The following is a 7,159-nucleotide window of genomic DNA, read 5'->3' as shown; positions in this document are numbered from 1 at the left end:
TCAGTGTGCAAGGAATAGAAATGGTTCCTGGTCAGTTTGCTGTCTTGGATGCAGCATTGTTTGCTTTAGTAAAGGATATAGAGACAATTTTCAGAGTTAGAAATATGGTACTGTCGATCTAGAACTATTATAGGGAGATTCCAAAGACTTTTGTGAAGGATAGATTTTTAAGATATTTACATGCTACTGTATCTTTGAAGACAACAGATAATCAGAAATTGGATATGATATATTTAACTAGTGCTTTTATGATTTATGAAATTTCATAAAATCAGAATTAGATGGTTATTGTTTTCCATTAATTTCACAAAACAATCTTGTCTGAAATTTGAGCATTTAAAAGTATATATTATAAAAACACTATTTTCTTTTAAAAAATTTTATTATTTTCTTCATTTAAAAATATTTTTACTGATTCTTTGAGAATTTCATACAATGAATTTGGATCATATTCAGTCCCTTCCCCATTGTCCCCCCCCCACCTTACTACCCCAATTTCATGTCCTCAATCAGTATTTTTTAAGGCCCTATCCAGTATAATTTGTGTTCCTCAAATGCTCTTGGGTGTGGGTCCATCTCCTGGAGCCTGGTCAGCCTATTGACATCACATCCTTTTCAAGAATACAATTCTAACAGGAGAAACTGACAGAATTCTACTGCTACACCTTTTCCCACAATTCTAGTCTCCATACTGGATTGGGGGGTAGTATTTCCTTGGGGCTCCCATGACGAAGCACTATGAACCAGGTGGTAAAGAAGAGCAGAAACCTTTGCTGCTGGGTGCCTGAAATGAATCCCTCTGGGCAGCTCTGCCCAGTGCTGCATTCCTCAGTAACTATTCTGATGGAGGTTTAGAAGATGCACGCCACAGGTGCATATTAGAGTGGAGTGATAGAGCAATGGCTCTTTTCCTTGCTATTAAGATGGTTCTTTGTATGGACTCTGGATTGAACTGTAGACTCCTGGCTGTACCATGTATAGACTAGGTAAGACATAGATTTTCCCACAAAGAGGGAACCTAACAACCTTGGTGGGACCAGATTCCACATGAAGGGCAGCAATAGATGTGGAGAGACTCTAAAGGCTATTCAGAGACTTGTTCTTTCTATCCAGTTGTCTAGAGGAAATTCTTAAAAACTGATTAACCTACTGTACAGACAATAAGCAAGTGTTTCAGTGTATTTACTAAACTGTACAAACTCTTCAATGATTTTTCATATTCATGCCCTAGTTCTTTTGTGTTAAAAATATTAACTCGCTACCTGTAGGAGAAAAGCATTTTCCCTGTGTTCTTTTTAAAAATTTAAAAAATATTTTATTATTTTTCTTTTATGTGGACGAGTGTGCTGCCTATAAATATGTAAATGTACCCATGTCATGCAATGTCTGTGGAGCTCAGAAGAGGGCGTCGGATTCCCTGGAACTCGAGTTGTTAGCTGCCATATTCCTGATGGAAACTGAACCCAGGTCCTCTGTAAGAACAACCAGTGCTCTTAACCGCTGAGCCATTTTTCCAACACCCCTGTGTCAATTCTTTAGATTCGACTGATCTTACAGTGTTTAATTGGGTCCCAGAGAAGCATCTCTGCTAACATTCTTGAACGGTTATCCCGGCAACAACAGACATCTGAGCACTCTTCCATTACCTCACTCTTATTGCCTAAAACCCCTGAGAATCAAACCTACTGAGAGTGGGTATTGTGACCTTCTCTTGGGTGGCTGGAAGGGAATCAAACAGGGTGGACACTCCTCTAGAAAAAATGACCTGGGTGCACACCTCCACATGTCAGCTATCTGATGCTGTATTAGGGTGGAGGGATGTGATGATTGTGTTCTGTTGACAGATCCAGACACCCACCGAGGGCTTCATCTGTCTACCGCTACAGGTCCATGGACTTGACTTCTTTTTGTTTTCTTCCACACAAAATAAGATTGTTTTTATGTCCTTCAAACACAAGAGTGGGCCTTACTGCCCCTCAGATATATACTCAGATACATCTACCAGGGAATTTGCATAATGTTCCCTGGGGAGGCCCTTGCCTTCTAAGTCTAAGATAAATGCTCAGTTCTAACTTTGTCTTGACTTACTAGAATTGCTCAGTTCAGCTCTTCAGGATGAGGTTCCATTCTTATGTCCTGGGGCTGCTCACGTTCTGGATCCCAGGTAAGGAGAAGGCAAAGGAAAAAGAGTGGAGAGATCAGGGCCATGTGTTGCGTAGGTGTGTCCTGCTCATGTGGTTGATGTGTAAGTCTAGTCCTGCAGTATGTGAATGTGAAGCTAAGGTCCATGACAGTGAAACTTCACTGTGGAGCAGGACCAGAGCACTGGTCACCTAGGAAGAGCATGGTGCAGGTGATTTCTAGAGGCTCCTCTATGCTTTGTAAATATCCATAATATTCATGTTAAATATTTTTAGAACCAAAGACTTGAGAACTGAAGAAGAAAATAACAAAAGAAAAGCCTTAGAACATGTCTCATAATGTTTGCATGTAACATACAGCATGTCTTTTGTATTTTCAGGATTCAGCGGGGATGTAGTGTTGACTCAGACTCCACTCTCCCTGCCTGTCTCTCTTGGAGAGTCAGTCTCCTTATCCTGCAGATCTAGTCAGAGCCTTGTGCATAGTGATGGAAATACCTATTTGGATTGGCACTTACAGAGGCCAGGCCAATCTCCACAACTCTTTGATCTATGAAGTTTCCAAGCGAATCTCTGGAGTCCCAGACAGGTTCAGTGGCAGTGGGTCAAGGAAAGATTTCACACTCAAAATCAGCAGAGTGGAAGCTGAGGATTTTGGAATTTATTATTGTTTGCAACGTACACATTTACCTCTCACAGTGATACAGCCCTGAACACGAACCTTCCTTCTTGGTGTGGGCCAGCTGCCACATGTGACATCAGTCTGGGGAGTAAGCAGCAGATTCTCTGAGGCTGTATAGCATGGAGAATTGAAGAACTATAAGAACAGACTGCAGCTGAGGCATCCTCCCTGCTTAGACTATGTTCTGAGGGGCTGTCAGGTATTCTGTTCTCAAAACGCCATAAACGGCAGCAAAGTCAAGAGAGTCCCAGTGCCGTCAGAACAGTCAGGCATGAAACTCTCTGATAAGCTCACCTAATCCTCTTTACCTTGTACACACACAGTAATTAAATTCATTCATGATCACAGACATAAAATTGAACCTGAAGTTCATGCATGACAACTAAACAGCACTTATACTTTTCAATCTTATTTTCTTCTCGGTCGAGCAGTTGAAAGTACACACGGAACAAGAAAGTATTCGTTCCCGTTAAGAGCTTCCCTCTCCTCATTGCCCTTCCCATTTCCCACTTAGCAGGTGACTTTCTTCAAAACAGAGGACAGACTGCAATAGATACTACTCAGAGAAGTAACTGAGAAAAGCCATGAACATTTTTGGTTTTCAAATTTTGGCAAGTATTTGGTAAATGTATTAAGAATAGAGGACTTGTCTCCAAAGCCTTTGAACTTTCTCAGCCATAATATATTGAAAGAAAAGGGAGATTATCTGAATTCCAAAGTCAGGTTCTAAAAATAAAGAATCAAGTCTGGAAAAGTTAGAGAGCAAAGGAATGTCTGTCTTAGTCATCAATCTGAGTCAACACAAGATACACAAAAGATTATCTCCCTAGGAAACAAAAGGACCTGAAGATTTGGGCAGAGAACAGTAAATGAGAATATTAGCAACATGTAATAGAAACCAACTCTTGATATAGTCCTCTTCCCGCTTTCATGTCTTTATGTTTTGTTTTGCTTTTGGTTTGGCTTTGTGACCCCCGAGTTTAACCAAGCCCTCCTCATGAGCATGGATGTAGATCTATCCACTGCAGGGTGGGCAACTGACTGTGGCTATATACCACTGAAGAAAGTGACTTCCCTGCCCCAGCAGTCATCAGCTGCCAGTAGTTCGCCAGGGAGGGCCAGGGTCCCATGAGCCCTGCTCTACTCCATCCGTGACTGAATGTGTGTGGACCCAGTCTTGTGTAGGCCTGTGAGTGATAAACTCGTGTCTGTGAGTTTATGAGTGCAATGACCATGTCATGGCAAGAAGACGTTTCACAGCCTTCCTACCCATCATCTGACTCTTACATTCTTTCTGTTCCCTCTTCTGTGATGGTTCCTGGTGAGGTGACATCAATGCTCCATTTAGAGCAGAGCACTAAAATGCCACTTGTTCTCTTGATAGCCATGAGTCTCTGCACTGACCACCATTTGACGCAAAAAGAAGAGTCTCTACCCAGGGCTGAGAGCACACTGGTATATAAAATTATATATAAGTATTTAGGAGGCAGTCTGACAGCACGTCCATTGAGCCAAACAAAAACAACATGCTCACTGCTAGGGTTCATGACCTCCACAACCATGCACCTTTGAATAGTTCCACAGCACCAGACATGAACAGGCATGAAGTCCATCTTGTGGAGTGAGCCTCAGATCCAATTAGAAAGTAATTGTTTATCTCGATAACAACATGTCACAATTGTACCAAATGGGCACATCTTGGCTGACAGGTTGGTATTGTAGTACTTAAGGTCCACAGCTGGGTGCCTTGGTTATTGATTTCTTGTAGAAATTGTTATACGGAATTTCACTCATATTCATGCCCTGAATTATAAAGTTGTTCCATTTGTTCTCTTGTGTTAAAAATGCTATTGTCTCTCTGTCTATGGGGCAAAAGCTTTTTTGCCATTTTAAATGTTTTAGACGTGACTGATCATACACATTTAAATTTGATCATGGAGAAACGTGCTTTCTAATATTTACTGCTAACGTGCCTAACTGGTTAAGCTGCTATAATCAGCTACCACAGTACTTTAAAACCACCTCATGCCCATGCTCTTATTGTATAGAACCTTCAAGGATAAGAACTATTTCTAGTGGATGCTGTGACCTTTTGAACCGCTGGGTAGGATCCAAACAGGGCGCCTTTTCTTCTCCAAAAATTGGCTTGGGCGTGCACCTCTGGATGCTGCGTGTCTCCACTTCTGTTCATGGCTGTGATGACTGTGTCCTGCTGACAATTCTAGACATTCACAGAGGGTTCATCTGTCTGCTGCTGCAGGCACATAGACTAACCTCCTTTGGTCTTCCTCCAAACAAAAAGAAGATGTTTTTATGTCACTCACACAAGAGAGAGGCCCTTGTTATTCCTTGACTACGCTCACCAGGGAATTTGCATGCTGTTCCCTAGGGGGGCCTCTATTTCTGTGTCTGAGATAAATTATCATCTCTAACCTTGTCTTGATCAATTTCCTCAGGTCACCTTTCTTCAGAATGAGTTTCCCTGCTCAGTTCCTGGGGCCGCTAATGTTCTGGATCCCTGAAAAAGAGAGAGGGGGTTAGGAGAATTAGTAAGGAGGGAAGGTGAGACATGGGGACACACTGCTGCCTAGGTGCATTCTGCCCATATCTTAGGAGTGCAGGTTTAAATCTGTGAGGATGAAGGGGACTCTAGATGGCGCAGGATGGTGACAACCCTGAATAGGATGAAAGGGCGCAGTGTAAGTGAATTCTAGGGGTACCTTTATGCCCTGCAAACATCTGTGACTTTTCTTGTACTAGAATAGGAGAAGAAAACTTGAAAATTAGTTAGAATGAAGTAAATAGCAGAAGGAAAGTTGCAGAAAATGTTCATAGCTTGCCCACAATTGTGAACTTGTCTCTTAAAATCTCAGGATACAAATGATACAGCGATGACTCAGCCTCCTCTTTCTTTCACTTTAAGCCCTGGAGAACCAGCCTCCATCTCCTGCAAGTCTAGTCAGAGCCTCCTATGTAGTACTGGAAACACTTATTTGAATGGATACCTACAGAGGCCAGACCAGTCTCCACAGCTCCTGATCTATGAGGTTTCCAAATGAGGCTTGAGGGTCTCAGACAGACTCAGTGGCAATGGATCAGTGACAGATTTTTTCCACTCAAAACCAGAAAGGTGTAGGCTGAAGATTTTGGAGCTTATTATGGCATACAAGCTTCACACGTCCTCCACAGGGATAGATCCAAGAACAAAATTCTCTGTCCTTTACAGACCAGAAAGGTGTAGGCTGAAGATTTTGGAGCTTATTATGGCATACAAGCTTTACACGCCCTCCACAGGGATAGATCCCAGAACAAAATTCTCTGTCCTTTACATGACCCAGCTGCCACATTTAGTTCTTTTGTCTAGAACGTAACCCAGCAGATACTCTGAGGCTGTGTAACAGGGAGAAATGGAAGACCTTGGAGACTAGATTGGAGCCCAAGCATTGCCCCAGTTACGGCCTATTTACTGCGCTCTGAGGGATGGCTGGTCACTGTATTCTTGCCATAACGTGAGCAACAACAGTGTGAAGAGGTTTGAGTTCTCTCATAGCAGCAAGACATGAGTGGGGAGCTGACCGGCAAATCTCATCTTAAACCTCTCTACATTGTGTGCATGCGATGACTAAGTTAGGCTCACAGGCACATACTGAGCATGCGGCTGACACATGGCAACGAAACCGCAAACATCTTAATATCCAATTTTATGTTTTTTTGTTGTTGTTGAGCAGTTGCAAGTGTAGACAAAGCAAGAAAGTGAAGCCAAAGTAGTCTTATTTGCAGATGATAAGATTCTATACATATAATGCACTAGAGACTCTACCAGAAAACTCTTAAAACTTGTAAACCTGTTCAGCAATGTAGCAGGATCTAAAATGAACGCACAAAACTCAGTGGCCTTCCTAGACACCAATGACAAATGCACTGAGAAAGAAATGAGAGAAACAATTCCATTGCCAATAGCTTCAAAAATTTTAGAATACATGTATTAACTCACCCCCCTCCAAAAAATACACATACAGCATCTGAACATGAGTGTATGTGTATACCTGAAGGCTATATAATAAGAAACACAGTGCCAGACAGGAGAAAACTCCCTGTGAGTTGTGGGTCAGGTTATTTCAAGAGACTCCCAGAATAACACAGGCTATTGCCACAGCCCTTGATTACCTCCCAGAGCTTGAAGGTGAGACCCTACTGCAGAAGACAGGGCATACTTCAGACACAGGATTTGGAGCAATGGAACTGAACTGACCTGGAAGGTTTCTCCGTGAAGACTAGCTCTCATAGTTCTAGAGGATACTATGCAAATTGCTAAGGGAGAAAAATCATTCAGTGT

This window comes from Nannospalax galili, unplaced genomic scaffold (assembly GCF_000622305.1).
Source record: "Nannospalax galili isolate Female #2095 unplaced genomic scaffold, S.galili_v1.0 scaffold1267, whole genome shotgun sequence".
Classification (NCBI taxonomy): domain Eukaryota; kingdom Metazoa; phylum Chordata; class Mammalia; order Rodentia; family Spalacidae; genus Nannospalax; species Nannospalax galili.
This window is presented reverse-complemented; position numbering follows the sequence as displayed.